Genomic DNA, 19200 nt, shown 5'->3' with positions numbered 1-19200 from the left:
CTTGTATCTACGCTTTGCTTCTTTCCTAGGTAGCAAGGGTATCAATAATTTCATTTCTGTGATGTTATTTAACTTGGAGAGCATCTGCACAGATTATTGGTTTCAAATGAAAGCATTACAATAGCTATATAGGATGCAACAAAATGTGATGTTCTTAATCATCATAAACAATAAATAGAGATCTGTTGGTGTTCATGTAGGCTATAGCATTGTGATGAACATTTTCTATGGCCATGCTGGTGAATCATTGATTATGCCAGTGTAACAGAATTGAGCTGTTATGAAACAGTAAAGAAAAACATTACTGGATTGGTAGAACACCCCAAAGTGCTTCAGAAAAATATTAAAAACTAATTAACAAGCCATTTATCAATGTACAAGAAAGGTGAACAAAACTTTTGTGACAGAGTAGGAAAAGTGGATAGGCCTAAGAAGGGAATTCAGAGCTTAAGCCTCAGTTTGCAGATGACACAACTGACAATAAAAGAATAATGAAAGTAGGAATGCCTATCTCAAGAGGCGCAGAGACTTTGGAGAACCACAAGGATGGAAGAGGTCTACAGACAATAAGAACATTGAAATATTTGAAAACTCAAATCAAAATATTTAAATCAGGGCAGTGCCTAACCGAGAGCCAGTATCATGATACACACAAGGGTTAAAAGGGAATGGGACTTAAGTGAGAATGCGTTATTCACTTCAATCTGTTGTGAGGTGCATAAGTGGGTAGTAAATTGTTTGATACGTTAATAACGCAGGGAAAAAACAGATGCATAACAGTTGAAAATGGTGGGGGTGGAAACTAATGTTGATACATTTCTTGTGGTGATTTATTATCCTGGCAGTTTCAAGTCAAGTCAAGTTGCTTTTATTATTATTTCAACCATAATTGCTGGTACAGTACACAGTAAAAACAAAACAACGTTCCTCCAGGACCATGGTGCTACATGAAACAACACAAAACTACAGTAGACTACGTAAGGCAACACAAAACTACACTAGACTATGTGAAACAACACAAAACTACATTGGACTTCAGACCTACACGGGACTACATAAAGTGCACAAAACAGTGCAAGACAGTACAATAATTAATAAACAAGACAATAGGCACAGTAAAGGACAAATTACAAAATGTAAATATAAGCAATGTTTTAGCAGGAATTGAGAAAGAAATTAGCAAAAATTGCAAAGGGAGTGGAGTGGTGTTCAGTTGAATGTGTGTGTGTGTGTGTGTGTGTGTGTGTGTGTGTGTGTGTGTGTGTGTGTTGGTGTCAGACTAGACTCTGGGAATTGAGGAGTCTAATGGCTTGGGGGAAGAAACTGTTACACAGTCTGGTCGTGAGAGCCCGAATGTTTCGGTACCTTTTGCCAGATGCCATCATATAAAGCATGGCACTATCCTGTAAATGCTTTCATCATCACCAAGAGCCCGGTAAGACAGAGAGCCCAGCTACAATCAGAGAGATGCAGTAAAGCTTGCAAATGTAGTGCGTGGCAGAAAGGAAGGCACAACAACTGGGTATTGATGACAGCATGCTTGCCTACAATTGTTGCATTTTTATAAGGTCAGTTATGATCACATCTCTCTCTCTCAATTGTTCTCTTCATTATAAGTGACAACAATTCAACAGTATTTCATTTGGTGTTAATTGCTTTTAACTTAAAGATGCTACATTAATACATGTCCTTTCTTGTTTTCGAAGTACATGCTTTCCAATACATGTCATTTCTTGTTTTCCTAGTGCAAGAGTGCTGCTCCTGGCCTCATCCCAGTGCCAAAGAATATTATTGGCTTCTCACTCATCACCTCTTCCCCTTCTCTTAATCATCCCCTATCCTTTCATCTCTCTGAGAAATTTACCTTCTGTACACTATAGAATTCTCTAGAAGCTACTGCAAATCTGTCTCATGAGACCCAAGAACCAAAAATGGTTGTGACTCAGCCCTCAAAACTGCCTGCACAGTCCAAAGATACCTCTTTACAACTGCAAAACAATTTTTAGGTCCTTGTATTCCAAGATACTTTAAATACAAGTTAAATTTTAAAAGGGACAGTAATTGCTAATAGATATAATCAGAACTGCTACTGTGTATTTTCTATTAAAGAATCAAGCACCAATGATAGTCACCCATGCCACAAAACTCTTTTACTGTTATGCACAGTTTCTTAAGTTGTATAGTCAGAGCATCAATATTAATATTTATTTATTCATTCAGTGGTGTGTAGGTGTTTATGAAGACAGTGCACAGTGACATTTCCTTGTGATAATGTTTACAAGGAAACAACAAAAATGTATCATGATGTTAAATGGAGGAAGATGTTCTGTATTTTACACATCACACATTTAAAAAAATCTCTGGTTAAAAGTTAAGTACAGGCAAAGATTATTCACAGTAATATAGTGGAAATCAGTGCAACAAATAATCTGCTAGAAGAATTTAGTGGTCTGAGCACCATCTTCAGTGAGAAAACACTGTTCCCTCTAAGCTGCGCACGTGCATGGTTGCACTGTAACTGCAATGCTCCTGCACACATGGCCTTTGTTGCCACACAGCTGAAATTTTCTTTTATATAATGTCTCACTAAAGTGTCATGCAGTTTTCAGGCCATGTAAGAATTTCCTGCTCAGAACAGTAGGTAAATGATGGATGGAAGCAGAGAGGAACAAGAAGGAGTGAAGCTCTGGGAGAGGGGGATGAAGGTGGAGATAGCTGCTGGTGGGGGGGGGGTGATAAGAAAGAACAAAAAGGCCACCAGTGATAGAATCTGACAAATAAGGGAGGTGATAATGGGAATTACTAAGGGAGAGGTGAATGGCAGATGGAATCAGAACCAGAAAAGGGAAGGGGGAGGGTGCAAGAGGTGTGGATACTGTGCTTTATAGGAAGGCGGGTGGGGATGGAAAAGGAGACTGAAATGGGAGGAGTGGAGCAGGATTGAAAGGGGAGAGCATGGGGGGGGGTAGTGGGTGGAATTGGAGAGCTCTGCAGTTTTGTACAGTAGGCCCATGAAAAATATCAATGAATCTATAGAGTTTAAAAGGAGTAAAACAAGGATAATTCTTCAACTTAAGGTTTTGTGTTATTAGGATCTGAATGCTGATATTTTTGCTTCACCATAGCACAAGAATTTGTCCAATGCCTGGGTACCAAAGTGGAGGCTGGATCATGCAACCCGAATTTGCTAGCAAGCTTTTGCTGCATGGCTGTGGACATCGTTCCTCCTAGGAGTTTGTGGGATAGTGTAACAATCTGCAAATTACTGGGATAGCTAAGGTGCTGTCCAGTTCCTTTCCTGTTGCAAATCAGCCAGCCAGTGCTGGGAGAGTAATCCAAAGCTGGGTCTTCCAGACAATCTGAAAATTTAGGAGCTTCACCATCCAATCTGCGAGATGTAAGGACCCTTTTTATTGGTCTACTTCAGTCACTGAACCACTACTTACTTGACAATGAATCCAAACCAAGAGACAATTTTTCTATAGCAACTTCCTTTCATACATTTTCGTTCTTGCTACAGATGTCTTCCTCCCAACATCAGGGAAAAACTAATTCCCATGACCTGAACAACCTTAAACCTCCCTCTTGTGAGGCATAATTATTGCAAGAATCTGCTTGGGAACATCTGCAATCTCCCATTTTTTTCATCTGTTTCAACAATGCAAATGTTATGGCAGCTAAACATCTTTAAATAGTGGATATGAAATGAACACATCATATCCTGTCAATTTAAGCAGTTGAGAAACCTAAAAATAATAGTCATAAGTTCATAGAATGGTACAGCACAAAAGGAGCCTTCAACCCACCATGTATATGCTGATTGTTTATCTGACTACTCCAATTCCATTTGCCTGATTTAGGTCTGTATTCTCTATAACTTGCCTATTCAAATACATGTCTAAGTGTCTCTTAAACATTATGACTACATCTGATTCCACTATCTCCAACAACAAGTTCTTGACATTAATCACTTTCTATGCAAAAAACGTTCCACTTAAATACCCTTTAAATACTCCTTCCTTTCACTTTAAACCAACACCATTTTTGATACCCCTAACACTGGAAAAGATTATGAATATCTACCCTATCTATGCCTCTTATGTAGATCAATCTCTATGGCCCTTAGCCTCCATGGCTCCAGGGTAAACAGGTGTAGCCTATCCAAACTCTACCCATAGCTAAAGCACATGAATATACAGAGAATGGAGGGATCCCTGTAGGCAGAAGGGTTTAGTGTAATTAGGCATCATTCACTGAAATAGTTGGGCACAATATCAGAGGCTGAAGGGCTTGTTCCTGTTCTGTTCTGTTTGATAAAGTCATTCAATTATGGCAACATCCTGGTGAACCTCATCCACACACTCTTCAGCACAACTGTTTCCTCTATTGTATTGTGACCATCTACAAACCTTTGTAGAACGGTGCAGAATACTCAAAGTGGGTCTAACCAGCGTTTTGTAAAACTGCACAATAACATCCCAATTTTTATATTCTATGCCCCACCTGTGAAGGAATGTCTATTAATGCAGTGACTGGGTTAAAATAAAAAGCCACTGATAAGATGCTCTGAGAAGCTTCTGAAACACAGTACATGTTATCCTGACCCCAAAGCAAAAGAAAAGCTAGAGTCTAGTTCCATTTGGAGAGATAGTTAATGAGTTTATTCAAAAATGCAAAAATAAAAATTCTGTAAAATAAACAGCTGGGCAATCAGTAACTGTAGAGAGAGAAACTGCATTAACAATTCAGTTCAATGACTTTCAGGTGAAAATTCATCTGCCTGAAACATTAAGTACTTCTCTAGGCTAAGTTATAGGGAAATGATGTTGAATACATTTTTTGAGGAAGGAGAGCAGAGCAAGAGAGACTTCTTTGTGATCTCAATAGATAAAGATTAATTGATTAAAATTACTTAAAACAATCAATAGTAGATGAAAGTAAACTCTCATAATCAATTCTTTTGACAGGCTCTCTTTGCTAATTGAAGTTACTTAATACAGTAGAAGAACATCTGAAATGGCAAACTGGTCAACTATGGGGGTTGGGGAGGCATTGACTATTTCTAGGTACTGTAATGCACTAATGGGCACAGTCACATGAAAAAGTGGTTAGTTTAATGGAGAACTATAAATAGCAACTGTTGGCTTAAATGTAATTGCCTGATTCTGAATCAGTCTTTTAATTAATTTTAACATATTGAAGGACAGAATTAAGAGTTGAGAAAATGATTTACTATATAAAGAACTGTTCTATGAAGGAAGAATTTTCAAACAGCAGCAGTTATATTGAGCTGTCATATTTATAATAACTGAAGCAACTGAATAAAGATCAACTACTTTAGGCATGGAAGATTCAGAAGGTAACTTCATAGGGGAAAAGTGAAAGCATGAAAGTGAAGCTGAATCTCCCATCTAATTAATTAATTCTGGGTGTTTAAAATCAGAAGAGTGGAAAGTTGATTGAGTTGTGCCAATCATTCTGCATTGTGTAACCAATTGCAATTTCAAACTGCGGTAGTACCATTATAGTGGTCTTAGGCAGCTTGCAACATGAAATTACGCAGTTGACTCACCCATGCCTGTCAGATACATGAAGGGTATGAAGAAATGACTTCAACCTTTATGGAACATTGATTTGATACACATTCTGACAAATTGTCCTGAAGAGATGAAATATATCTATCTATCTATCTATCTATTTATTTTACCAACTATGAATGTTTTAGTAACAAGCAGGAGCAGGACAAAATCAAGGCATGAGAAGGACTGCTGCCAGAAGAGTGTATCGCTCAACAGCCTTCAAGAAACAACATCCTTATCACAACATGACTATGAAGAAGGGTTTCTGAAGGTTTGCAATTAATAACAAAGGTTAATAAATGATAACTAAGATCAGCCAGATATTGTAGGCAATGCTCCAATCACTGTAGTGGTAAAGGATGCAATAACCAAAAACATAGTCTCTGAATTAATTCAGGCAACAGTGGTTTACATAGTTTGTGTTCTAATGGGGTTATCAGGTTACGTAGTGAATTCAGGTCCTTTTTAACTGAAGAGAAACAAGTAGTGTAGTTACAGGATTTGTCCAGACACTGGTCTTCCTAATGGATAGTGACAGATTGAATCATGTGATATTAAAGTTTCCACATGTGAATCTTCAGTTATTCTTCAAAACCATCACATTGCACACAAAAATAAAAATGTATCCAATTGCTAACAGATTCTACTAACACAATGCATCCAGGAAGCTTGCATGACAAATTCATTCTGAAGCTTTGTCCAAAGTATCTTAGCAATATGCTCTTTTGGAATAAAGTCTATACCCCAAATGCATGACTCCCCACATCTGTGCAAGCTCCTGCAAGTACTTTAAAGTAAAATTACACCAGCAATTATATAGGGTCATTAGATATGGTAGATAAACCTCTGGGATTCTCAGAGAGATTTCAAAATACAAGTGGTCAGCAGAAGACCTTTACTGTATTTCAGGTAGGATCTTCCACTGATTCTTTCATAATCTAGTTATAATAGGTACATCTACATATATACTAAAGAATATTCTCTGTTTGGTTCTATGAATATTGCTCCAAGTAGAATGAAACATTTTAACTACTCTGGTTAAAGCTGTCCATATGATTGTCACCTCCACTTACCACATTAAAATGTACTGATCTCTAATTAAAGACACGATACGACATCAAGGCAATATGATGGATACCCAGACTAGTCCTCACTAAAAGAAAAAAAAGTCTTGGTCCCCACTATTTAGAAAGTCCTAGGCAGCAACTACTTTACTATTGGTATTGGTATATTATTGTCATATGTACCGAGATAAAGACAAAAGCCTTTGCCTGCATGCCTTCCGGACATATTATACTACGCATAAGGACATCAAGATAGTAAAATAAAATGCAATGCAGAATATAGATTTGCAGTTACAAAGGCAGTGGAGTGCAGATGGACAAATAAAATGCAAGAGCAACAATGAAGTAGATTGGGAGATCAGAGTTCAATCGGTATCATGTAAGAGGTCCATTCATGAAGCTAAAAGCAGAGGGATAGATGCTGTCCTCAAGTTTGTGGTGTCCTACCATCTGCCAGGTGGTTTTCAAATCAGATAACATTCCAGCCTAGAGTTGTGCAGCAGTATTCCCGTGTGCTTAAAGGATTAAATTTCAGAGGGTCCACCGAACAATAACGTGGGTATTCCTTCGCTTCAAGCATGCCTCATCGCCCTTCAGCAATCTCATGAGGTAATTACCCGTAACAAAGAAAATGTTGCAATATTGTTTTCTTTTTCTTCATATTAGTTTTCTGATTACTATTCATCTACAGTTTTCCCTCAACTGCAAAGCAGCAACAATTTTACACTTAAATTAATGACCAAGCCATACAACCTTTGACTAATCATTCCTTGGAAGCCCTACCTGACCATTTACAGTGTCTCTTTTGGGCTCTCTAATATCTCTACTATGTCAAGTTGATAGATTAATTAATTCTTTCTATGCTGCAGATACCCGTGAGGACAATCTTGAATCTAGGGTTACTGGCTTAGATTTAGACTATATTATCTTGACGTGAGCTGCAGTATTTAATAAGTAACAGCAGGGCCATTATTATCCTTGCAATGATGGAATTATTTTAACCTGAAAGAAGATAGCTGATTTTTCCTCCGTGGAACTGCGTTACTCCCCCAGTGAGAGGCCTCTGAGATCCTAATAATTTGCTGGAGCACAGATTTCTGGAATGCTATGACAATCGCAAAGCTCCTTTGAACATTGGAACCCAGGGGTCATGGTGGCAGCGGTCTGAGCTCAGACGTTGGGCAGCTTCTGCCTGTGCTACAGTGGAAGTTGGACCTCAGATATCAAGCACTCATCATGATAGGGAAAACAAGTGCTGATCTGAAGTTGCTTACCATTTTATGCTGGAAAGGATGGACTTGAGACTTTGCATAAGAACAAAAAAAACCATGGGACCACTGGAGACATAATGGTCACTTTGCCAATGAGTGGAATGCCTGTCACCAGTTTGTTGTTGCTGACAATGATCATTATCAACGTTTTAATTGTTTGCAAAACACTTAAGTTTTATTTTTATTTAATCTATATTATAAAAGTCTATCAGAGATGACCAACATAACATCAGTAACATTTTCCATATGAACATAATTCTAAATGATGCAGCAGATACCAGCCAAGACAACATCTCATAAGAACTATGGTGCTAAAGACTTGTAGGTGAGAATTATCTGCGCTTCTAGGCAATGTTCTGAGTACACAAGCAACACTGACATCACCCAGACATCATGGAAAAATTGCTTTTGTGTGTTCTGTTCACTCTGACCGATTAACATCTCATCAGTCAATTCTCAATCATTAATAGACTGATGGAAGATACAGTTTTCTGTGCATTCCAACAGCATTTACCAAGAGGGATGGCTGTGTGTAACCATAATTTATTGTTTTAATATGATTTTCTGTCTGTTTTTTTTACAAAGTCATAAGAAAAATATATTGTAGCAGCAAAGCACATGCAGACATGGAATGCTTCATCAACTGAAGTTGAGAATGGCAATAAACAGCATGCACTTATTGGCTAACATTCCCATTCGTAATGTTATCATGGAAAAAAGATCATGAATAAGTTAGCTGAATGTAATTTGGTCTAAAGTACAGCCCTGTACTTCTTGATGTTCACCTAGCGGAGAATCTCACCTGGCCCCTCAACATCAGCTCCATAGCAAAGGAAGTTCAGCAGCGTCTCTACTTTCTGCGAAGGCTGAGAGAAGTCCATCTCCCACCCCCCCATCCTCACCACATTCTACAGAGGCTGTATTGAGAGCATCCTGAGCAGCTGCATCACTGCCTGGTTCAGAAATTGCACCATCTTGGATCGCAAGACCCTGCAGCGGATAGTGAGGTCAGCTGAGAAGATCATCGGGGTCTCTCTTCCCGCCATTACAGACATTTACACCCCACACGCTGCATCTGCAAAGCAAACAGCATTATGAAGGACCCCACACACCCCTCATACAAACTCTTCTCCCTCCTGCCATCTGGCAAAAGGCACTGAAGCATTCGGGCTCTCACAACCAGACTATGTAACAGTTTCTTTCCCCCGAGCCATCAGACTCCTCAATACCCAGAGCCCAGACTGATACCAACCTACTGCCCTCTACTGTGTCTATTATCTTGTTTATTATTTATTGTAATGCCTGCACTGTTTTGTGCACTTTATGCAGTTCTGGGTAGGTCTGTAGTCTACTGTAGTTTTTGTGTTGTTTTACATAGTTCAGTGTAGTTTTTGTATTCTTTCATGTAGCACCATGGTCCTGAAAAACATTGTCTCATTTTTACTGTGTACTGTACCAGCAGTTATGGTCGAAATGACAATAAAAAGTGAATTAACTTGACTTGTAGAACACCTTCAGCGATGTCCTATGAAAATTGACCTTTAACAACCACAATAACCTTTCTTTGTAATAGATAAACCAATGGAATGTCTCAACCCAGCTGTCCCCTACATCCACTTAAATTCTCATTTACTTTGATTTTCTATGAATCATCCTTTGAGGCCACAGTCAGGTAACTAGACGGACAAGACATTCTGCAGATGCTGGAAATCTTGAGCAACGCACATGACATGGTGAAGAAACTCGGCAGGTCAGACAGATCTGCGGAGGGAAATGAACAATCATTGTTTTGAGCTGAGACCCTTCATTGGTGAAGATGATTAGCCAGTAACTAGTGTGTTTAGCAGGGGTCAGTGAAGGGACCACTTCTTTTCATATTATATGTCAATGATTCGAATGATGGAATTGTTGGCTTTATGGCCAAGTTTGTAGACGATGCAAAGATGGGTCTAGGAGCAGGTAGTATTGAGCAAGCAGGGAGTCTGTAGAAGGACTTAGAAAAATTGGGAGAATGTGCAAAGAGGTGACAGATGGAATATAGTGTAAGGAAGTGTATGGTCACACACTTTGGTAGAAGAAATAAAGGTGTAGACTATTTTCTAAATAGGAAGAAAATTCTAAATTCTGAGGTGTGAATGGACTTGAGCGTCCTCATGCTGGACTGGACAGGAAGAGGGCAGGAGCAGGGCTAGAGAAGCACAAGCTGGCAGATAACAGGTGAATCCAGGTGGGGGGTGGGGGTGAAGGCAGATAGTTGGAAGAGAGTGGTTGAAAGGAAATGATGAGAAAAACTACAATTGTTAGGAGGAAGAGACAAAGACCTGAAGAAAATCGAACTTGACAGGAGAGAACAGCAGACTGTGGAATAAATGGAAGATGTAGTGAGGAACCAGGGGGAGGTGATTGGTAGGTTGTTGAATATTGTCTCTGGAATTAATTTCTTATTTCTACTTTTAGATAAAAGCCACTGTAGGTGTGGAACTGGGTGGGCCTGTTGAAAACCAAAGTAAGCATTGGTGTGCAGATTATTGGTAAACATTCTTTGAATGAATTCTAAATATTATGTTCCATCAATCTGATAATGATTGAGACTAGGATAATTGGACAGTAATTGACCAGTGTAGACTTGTCTTGGATAGGATTTGTACAAGCAATTTTACATATTATCAGGCAAATTCTAGATGTTGCTATATGACGATAGCTTACCAAATGATACAGCTGTTCTCCAATACAAGTCTGAGCACCTTAGCTGCAATGTTGTGGCTAAGACGTTACCATAGCTCATTGCCTCTGCTGCATTCAACATGCCTCATTGCTTCTTTATTCAGTGCTGATGATCAAATTGATTGAAGAATGCTTATGATAGTATTAACCTTACAAGGAGGGCATATGTAGAGGTGCCATAAACTGCAGAAGGAGACATCCTGGAAAGTTACTCACTCAGTATACATGCCTTTCTTTCCTGCTTTGTAGCCCAAAATCTACTGGCACTTCTCCTTCCCAAGACTCCAAAGCTCAAATACACGCATCAGATATACAGAAGATACAGGTTAATTGGGACATCCGTTAATCGGGTAGCAGTTTATTTAGGACAACTCTTAAAGAACTAATTGAGAAAATAGCTGTGATTCCCTTCATTTATTTCGGATAGTATACCGCCTAATTGGGACAGGAGACTATTGATGAACAGTTTCTAACTAGCATCAGTCCCGTACACTTGTGAGGCCATTAGACACTGCGCTGTGCTTAGAGTGACCAGTGTTTTGTGTTCAAAAAGCAGTGATTTTTGTCACTGATAGTTGACAAGAAATAAGCAGTAAGACAATTCAGAACTATTTCAATCATTCAGACTTTGAGATGCCAGAAACGGCTGGGAGGGAAAATAAAATGATTTCACTACTTCACATTAAAAACTACAAAGAATTTATAGATATTGATGATATCTTGAATGCTGCCATGAAAATTAATATTTGGAGGATGCAGTCGTTAACAGCATTGTATGAAGGCAGTTCATTATCTGCACTAGGTGTCTACACTGATTTTGTTCATATACAGTCAAAACGTGACACAGATGAATTCCTCCGTCGATACTGCAGTAGTATTGGTAGTGTTCTAATTTGTACATTTACCTACTTTATTTGTAACACAATTTGTCTTTTTTATACCTTTTTAACTATTTCCATAAAATCTTGGCTAATTGGGCAGCTGCTTAATTCGGCCAAAATGTACTGGTCCTCAGGTATCCCAATTAACTGGAGTCGAGCGTATTAAGTAAGTGAGATAGTTAAAATGAATGAATTATTTTTCTGCATTTGATCTTCCTTATTCAAAGTAAAAACATATTAATGTGCAATAAATTATAAAAGATGATGAAAACTCAAAGGATTAAACTCTCAGATAAGTAACTAATTGTGTGATCATACTGGCCAGGAACTTAATACTTGCAAACATGTACAAACTTGCCATTGAAAAATTCATTGTCTCAGGTGTGAATTATTTTGAACTTAGGAAAATTTATTTTTACACATCTTTTCACAGGAAGTAAAACCAAAAAAAAGTGTGATTAGTATGCAGTCCTCATTCAGGTGAACCACTGACTAAAGTTAGACTTGCATGATGCAAATTCATATAATATAGTCCTAAAGCAATAATTACCACAACACTTTTGTTTTAACTGGCACAGCAGCAGAAGTAGAAATATAAATATGCAAATTAAAATAGTTTTTTAACTATTTGTTCAATATCTTTTGTCAAAGCACACAAAGACTTGAATGCAAACAAGCTTCAGGCAAAGTGAGTTTAGAGATCAGGGACTAAATACCAAGGTTATACTGAAAGTCATACAATTATATAGCATGGAAAAGACCCTTTGGTCCAATTTGTCTATGCTGACCAAAATATCTCCCCCAATTTGCCTGCATTTACCCCATTTCTTTCTAAACCTTTTCAGTTTATATACCTGCCAAATATCTTTTAATCATTGTGATTGGAGGAACTCAGCAGGCCAGGCAGCATCGATGGAAAAGAGGAAACTATCAACTTCATCAGGACTGGAAAAAGGAGATGAGAAGTCAGACTAAGAAGGTGTGGGGAGAAGTAGTAAGTGACAAGTGAAAGAGGGAGAGGGGAGGGCTGAGGTAAGGAGCTGGGAAGTCGAATAGTGAAAGAGAAGGGGGAAATCTGATAGGAGAGGATAGAAGGCCATGGAAGAAAGGGAAAGGGAAGGAGCACCAAAGGGGGGATGTGATAAGCAGGTAAGGAGACGAGATGAGAGAGGAAAATGAGAAGAGGGTATAGTGAAGGGGGGGTGGGGTTGGCAATTACTGAAAGTTCAAGAAATCGATATTCACGCCACCAGGCTGGAGGCTACCCGGAGAGATTATAAGGTTTTGGTCCTCCACCCTGAGTGTGGCCTCATTGTGGCAGTAGAGGAGGCCATGGACTGACACGTCAGAATGGGAAGAAGAATTAAAATGGGTTGCTACTGGGAGATCCCACTTTCACATGGCCTACAGCTTCCTCTAGCAGCACATTCCATATAATCACCATTTTCTATGTGGAAAAAAGTTGTCCCTCAGTTCACATTTAAATCTTTCCCTTCTCATCTTAATCCTATGCCCTCTAGTAAAAAACTCCCCTGCCCTGGGAAAAGGACATCCCCTTATCCATCTTATCTATGCCACTCAATTTTATATACCTTGATAAGGTCAGCCCTCAGTCTCCAAAGATCCGGGGGAAAAATTCCAACCTATGCAGTCTCTCTCTTTAATTCAAGCCCTGCAGTCACCATCATCAATATTTAAAGTATGTTAATTCCTATTTTTTATGCAACAAACTGATATTATTATAATATGAGGTTAAACAGAATAATTTACCAGAATTCAAACACATATTGAGCAACTGGAAGAACCAGATCAAAATTGTGTAGAAGAGTGTTATTAATGGTGTGACAAGTTTATATATGCATTTCCATTAAGTATATGGATATAAGGAATTTATTAGCTACGCAATGTGGAATTAATATAGTTGGATTTGGAATTTGAAAAGGTTCTCCTGAAAGCTTGATTTTCTGATTTAGGGCTTAATATACAACTGAGAAACACTAATAGCACTCATGCCAGTTTTTTTCCATTACATATTTATAACATTTCTGGTTAAAATGGGGAAAATACTATATTTTAAAGATTTTTAAAAGTTATTTTTCTTACAAAGTGTAAAATTAAGCCGTCTTTAAAATTTAAACCATAAGTTTAAAAGTGTTGCTTTGCATGGCCAAACAAGCATTACTCCCAGTTGGTCAAATTCACATGATACTGCTTCATTTCCAATGTTGAAGAATGGGATATGCTTCAGGTATATGCTAAATGTGAAGTACTGTACTGCTGTCTTATAAAAGATAATGAGCTAAGTAATTATTTTTCTGTTGAGCGGATTAAGATTTAGTGTGCAGACTCCCCATGTGGTTAGGTGATCTCCAGAGAAAAGAAAAAACTCTGTCTTTAATGGGCTTATTCAGCAGTTGAAATGTGGAAGTAATGAAAAGCAATCCCACGGTACTCTCTTGGCAATGGCCTATAGTAGAAATACACTCTCATGATTTAATTGTGTAGTGATTTAATTTTGTAATTATTGTTTATACTTAATAGAAGATTAAGGCTTGTAAAGTAGACAAAAGATAAATAATACTTTTGGTTCCAAAATGCTAAGGCAATTCAGGAAATGTGTGTAAATTCTCAGCTGTGTTTGGAAGAGGGATATGCCCATGAAAATGATGGATGTCCGATTCCACTAAGTTTTCTGGACAAAGACCTACTTATTTCTGTTAAGCAACCTCTAAACAGGATAAACTGTTTTCACCAGAAGACTATTTCCTGGGGCCAGGATGCTAATCTTCAGGCAGATTTATACTTCTGTGTCAACTTGACGCTGTAGGTACGGCGTCGCCACAAACCCTACAGAGAGCCAACGCGGACCCCTACGCCATAGCCTGACGCGCAACTCTCCCAAAATGTAACTACGTGTCGCGGCAACACAGAACACAACAACTGTGATTGGTCCGCTTGGTAGCATCACATTTCCTCTTACGCTGCAATACCTTCCCATTGGGCAACTGAGGGACAGGGAAGGAACTCTGGCTGCAATGCTTTCCATAAAGCTTTACAGACCTCCGAAATTATGGAGGACACATTTCGCTTTTACGAAAAACGACGCTCGCTTTAAACTTGTTTACCCCGAGAAAGACTACCATGACCACAAAGCCTTGCACGGGCAAGTGTGTGCGCATGCATGATGTGCGCGAATTGCAGAGTGACGTAAACACACCAACGCAGAAGTATAAATGCTCACAACGCGCGTAGGTCACTTGCGTAGGTTACAGCGTCGAGTTGATACAGAAGTATAAATCAGCCTTAAGTGTTACTGCAGTAATTTAAGACCATTAGAAGCAACTTAAAATGGAAGATGTTTTTGTTTACAAAAAAATGCAGGCATAAATAATAGGAATCAGAACTAGTGCGGGAGTTTCAGCAAGGCAAAGGTTAAAAAAAGGTCCAGGCAAGGGTAGATTGCAAATAGATTGCAGACAGCCCAGGTAAGAAAGGTCTTTGAAGAGCTTAGCTTCTGTTTGCATAGTAGTTTACAGTTATGGGAGATGAGATAAGAATATAATGAAAGGATGTGAAACATACAAAACAACTAAGAAACAATTAACACACACAAAAAATGCTGGTGAACACAGCAGGCCAGGCAGCATCTATAGGAAGAGGTACAGTTGACATTTCGGGCCGAGACCTTTTGTCAGGACTAACTGAAAGAAGAGATAGTAAGAGATTTGCAAGTGGGGGGGGGGTCCGAAATGACAGGAGAAGACAGGAGGGGGAGGGATGGAGCTAAGAGCTGGAAAGTTGATTGGCAAAAGGGATACAAGGCTAGAGAAGGGAGAGGATCATGGGACGAGAGGCCTAGGGAGAAAGAATGGGGGGGGGGTGAACCCAGAGGATGAGCAAGGAATTATAGTGAGAGGGACAGAGGGAGAAAAAAGAGAGAGAGAGAGAAAATAATAATAATAAATAAATAAGGGATGGGGTACAAAGGGAAGGTGGGGCATTAACAGAAGTTAGAGAAATCAATGTTCATGCCATCAGGTCGGAGGCTACCCAGACGGAATATAAGGTGTTGTTCCTCCAACCTGAGTGTGGCTTCATCTTGACAGTAGAGGAGCCCGTGGATAGACATATCAAAATGGGAATGGGACGTGGAATTAAAATGTGTGGCCACTGGGAGATCCTGCTTTCTCTGGTGGATAGAGTGTAGGTGTTCAGCGAAATGGTCACCCAGCCTGTGTCGGGTCTCGCCAATATATAGAAGGCTGCATCCGGAGCACCGGACGCAGTATATCACCCCAGTCGACTCACAGGTGAAGTGTAGCCTCACCTGGAAGGACTGTTTGGGGACTGAATGGTGGTGAGGGAGGAAGTGTAAGGGCATGCGTAGCACTTGTTCCGCTTACAAGGATAAGTGCCAGGAGGGAGATCGGTGGGAAGGGATGGGGGGGGGACGAATGGACAAGGGAGTTGCATAGGGAGCGATCCCTGTGGAAAGCAGAGAGAGGGAGGGAGGGAAATATGTTCTTAGTGGTGGGATCCCGCTGGAGGTGGTGGAAGTTACGGAGAATTATATGTTGGACCTGGAGGCTGGTGGGGTGGCAGGTGAGGACAAGGGGAACCCTATTCCTAGTGGGTTGGCGGGAGGATGGGGTGAGAGCAGGTGTGCGTGAAATGGGAGAGATGCGTTTGAGAGCGGAGTTGATGGTGGAGGAAGAGAAGCCCCTTTCTTTAAAAAAGGACATCTCCTTTGTCCTGGAATGAAAAGCCTCATCCTGAGAGCAGATGCGGCAGAGATGGAGGAACTGCGAGAAAGCATTTTTGCAAGAGACAGGGTGAGAAGAGGAATAGTCCAGGTAGCTCTGAGAGTCCGTAGGCTTATAGTAGACATCAGTAGATATGCTGTCTCCAGAGATAGAGATAGAAGGATCTAGAAAGGGGAGGGAGGTGTCGGAAATGGACCAGGTAAACTTGAGGGCAGGGTGAAAGTCGGAGGCAAAGTTAATGAAGTCAACAAGCTCAGCATGCGTGCAGGAAGCAGCACCAATGCAGTCGTTGATGTAGCGAAGGAAAAGTGGGGGACAGATACCAGTATAGGATTGGAACATGGATTGTTTCACAAAGCCAACAAAAAGGCAGGCATAGCTGGGACCCATATGGGTGCCCATGGCTACACCTTTAGTTTGGAGGAAGTGGGAGGAGCCAAAAGAGAAATTATTAAGAGTAAGGACTAATTCCGCTAGACAGAGGAGAGTGGTGGTAGAAGGGGACTGGTTAGGTCTGGAATCCAAAAAGAAATGGAGAGCTTTGAGACCTTCCTGATGGGGGATGGAGGTGTATAGGGACTGGACATCCATGGTGAAAATAAAGCGGTGGAGGCTAGGGAACTTAAAATCATTGAAAAAATTCAGAGCATGAGAAGTGTCATAAACATAGGTGGGAAGGGATTGAACAAGGGGGGATAAAACAGTGTCGAGGTGTGCAGAAATGAGTTCGGTGGGGCAGGAGCAAGCTGAGACAATAGGTCTACCTGGACAGGCAGGTTTGTGGATCTTGGGTAGGAGGTAGAAACGGGAAGTGCAGGGTGTGAGAACTATAAGGTTGGTAGCAGTGGATGGGAGATCCCCTGAGCTGATAAAGTTGGTGATGGTGTGGGAGACAATGGCCAGGTGTTCCTTAGTGGGCTAATGATCGAGGGTAAATAAGAGGAGGTATCCGCGAGTTGTTGCTGTGCCTCGGTAAGGTAGAGGTCAGTACGCCGACTACACAGCACCCCCCTTATCGGCAGGTTTTATAGTAAACTTAGGATTAGTGCTGAGGGAGTGGAGAGCAGAGTATTGGGAAGGAGTGAAGTTGGAATGGGAACGAGGTGTGGTGAAGTCGGAATGGGAACGAGGTGTGGTGAAGTCGAGACAATTAATGGCTTTACTAACTTCAAAGTATCATTGGTTGTCAATTTGTAATTTCTATTAACTTTTAACACCTAATGTATATATTGTGAATGGTAATTGTTCTTGCAAGTAAGGAATTCAAACATACAGAGTTTACCAAATGGTCAATAGCTGTTACTGCTAGCCAATTCTGTATAATTATGGCATTTCTCTGTTCAGAACTCAGAACAGTATGGTGACAGGGGCCATGCTTTACTCCTTGTGCACAAGTAAAATAAAGTATGTTTGAGTTGTGTGTGTTCTGGGTCCAGTTATTTTATTTTGTTTTATAATTAGTGGCAACAGTTACTTGGAGGTTCCAATGAGATAGCTAACCCTTGGCTTCATTCTAATTAATTATTTCTTAGAGATCTCATCCTTCCTCTTATATTCTAGTCCTCTCAAAATAAATGCTAACATTGCATTTGCCTTCCTCACCACCAATGTAACTTGCAAGTTCACCTTTAGGGAATCTTGCACAAGGAATCCCAAGTCCCTTAGCAGAGTATTGAATTTTCTCCCCATTTAGAAAATGGGTTACAGCTTTATTCCTTCTCCCAAAGTGCATGACCATACACTTTGCTACACTATATTCCAACTGCCACTTCTTTGCCCATTCTCCCAATCTGTCCAAGTCCTTCTGAAAACTTGCTGCTTCTTCAACACTACCTGTCTCCAAACTTGGCCACAAAGCCATCAATTCTGTGATCCAGATCACTGACACATAACATGAAAAGAAGCGGTCCCAATACTGATGCATGCGGAACAACACTTGTCACCGGCAGTCAACCAGAATAGGCCCCCTTTGTTTGGACTTTGTCTCCTGCCAGTCAACAATCTTCTATCCGTGCTGGTTTCTTTCCTGTAATACCATTGGCTCTTATTTTGTTAAGCAGCCTCATGTATGGCACCTTGTCAAAAGCCTTCTGAAAATCCAAGTAAATAACATATACTGGCTCTTCTTTGTCTATCCTGCTTGCTATTTTTTCTAAGAATTCCAACAGACTTGTCAGTCAAGATTTCTCCTGAGGAGAAATCATGTGCCTGCAAGTAATCTGTAACCTCATCCTAGTAATGAACTCCAATAGTTTCCCAACCACAGTAGAAAGGCTAACTGGCCTGTAATTTTCCTTCATCTGCCTCCCTCCCTTCTTAAAGAGTGAAGTGATATTTACATTTTTCCAAGCCTCTGGAACCATTCCAGTATCTAGTGATTCTTGAAAGATCATTATTAATGCCTCCACAATCTCTTCAGCCACCTCTTTCAGAACCCTGGGGTGTAGTCTACCTGGTCCAAGTGACATCTACTTTCAGATCTTTCATCTGCTCAAGTACCTTCTCCATAATAACAACAATTACGCTCACTTTTGCCCACTGACACTCTCGAATTTCTGGCTTCCACAGTGATGACTGATGCAAAGTACTTGTTAAGTTTGTCCGTCATTTCCTTATCCCCTATTTTTGACTTCAGGAGGAGGAAACCAGAGGTCCATGAACTAGTCCTCATCAGGGTATCAGGGGTGTAGAGGGTAAGCAACTTTAAATCCCTTGGTGTTAACATTTCAGAGAACATGTCCTGTGCCCAGCACGCAAGTGCAATTCCAAGAAAGCATGCGAGTGCCTCTACTTCCTTAGAAGTTTATGAATAGTTGGCATGCCATCTAAAACTCTGACAAACTTCTGTAGATGTGTGGTGGAAAGTATATGGACTGGCTGCATCACAACCTGGATGGAAACACCAATGCCTTCAAACA

General features: G+C 40.1%; 1 protein-coding gene across 2 annotated transcripts in view; it reads right to left on the bottom strand.

Annotated features, from left to right (window-relative positions):
- Window positions 1-19200, bottom strand: part of ropn1l (rhophilin associated tail protein 1-like) — a 106149-nt gene that overhangs the window by 2590 nt on the left and 84359 nt on the right. The window lies entirely within an intron of this gene.

This window comes from Mobula hypostoma, chromosome 17 (genome assembly GCF_963921235.1).
Source record: "Mobula hypostoma chromosome 17, sMobHyp1.1, whole genome shotgun sequence".
Taxonomy (NCBI): Eukaryota; Metazoa; Chordata; class Chondrichthyes; order Myliobatiformes; family Myliobatidae; genus Mobula; species Mobula hypostoma.
This window is presented reverse-complemented; position numbering and strand designations above follow the sequence as displayed.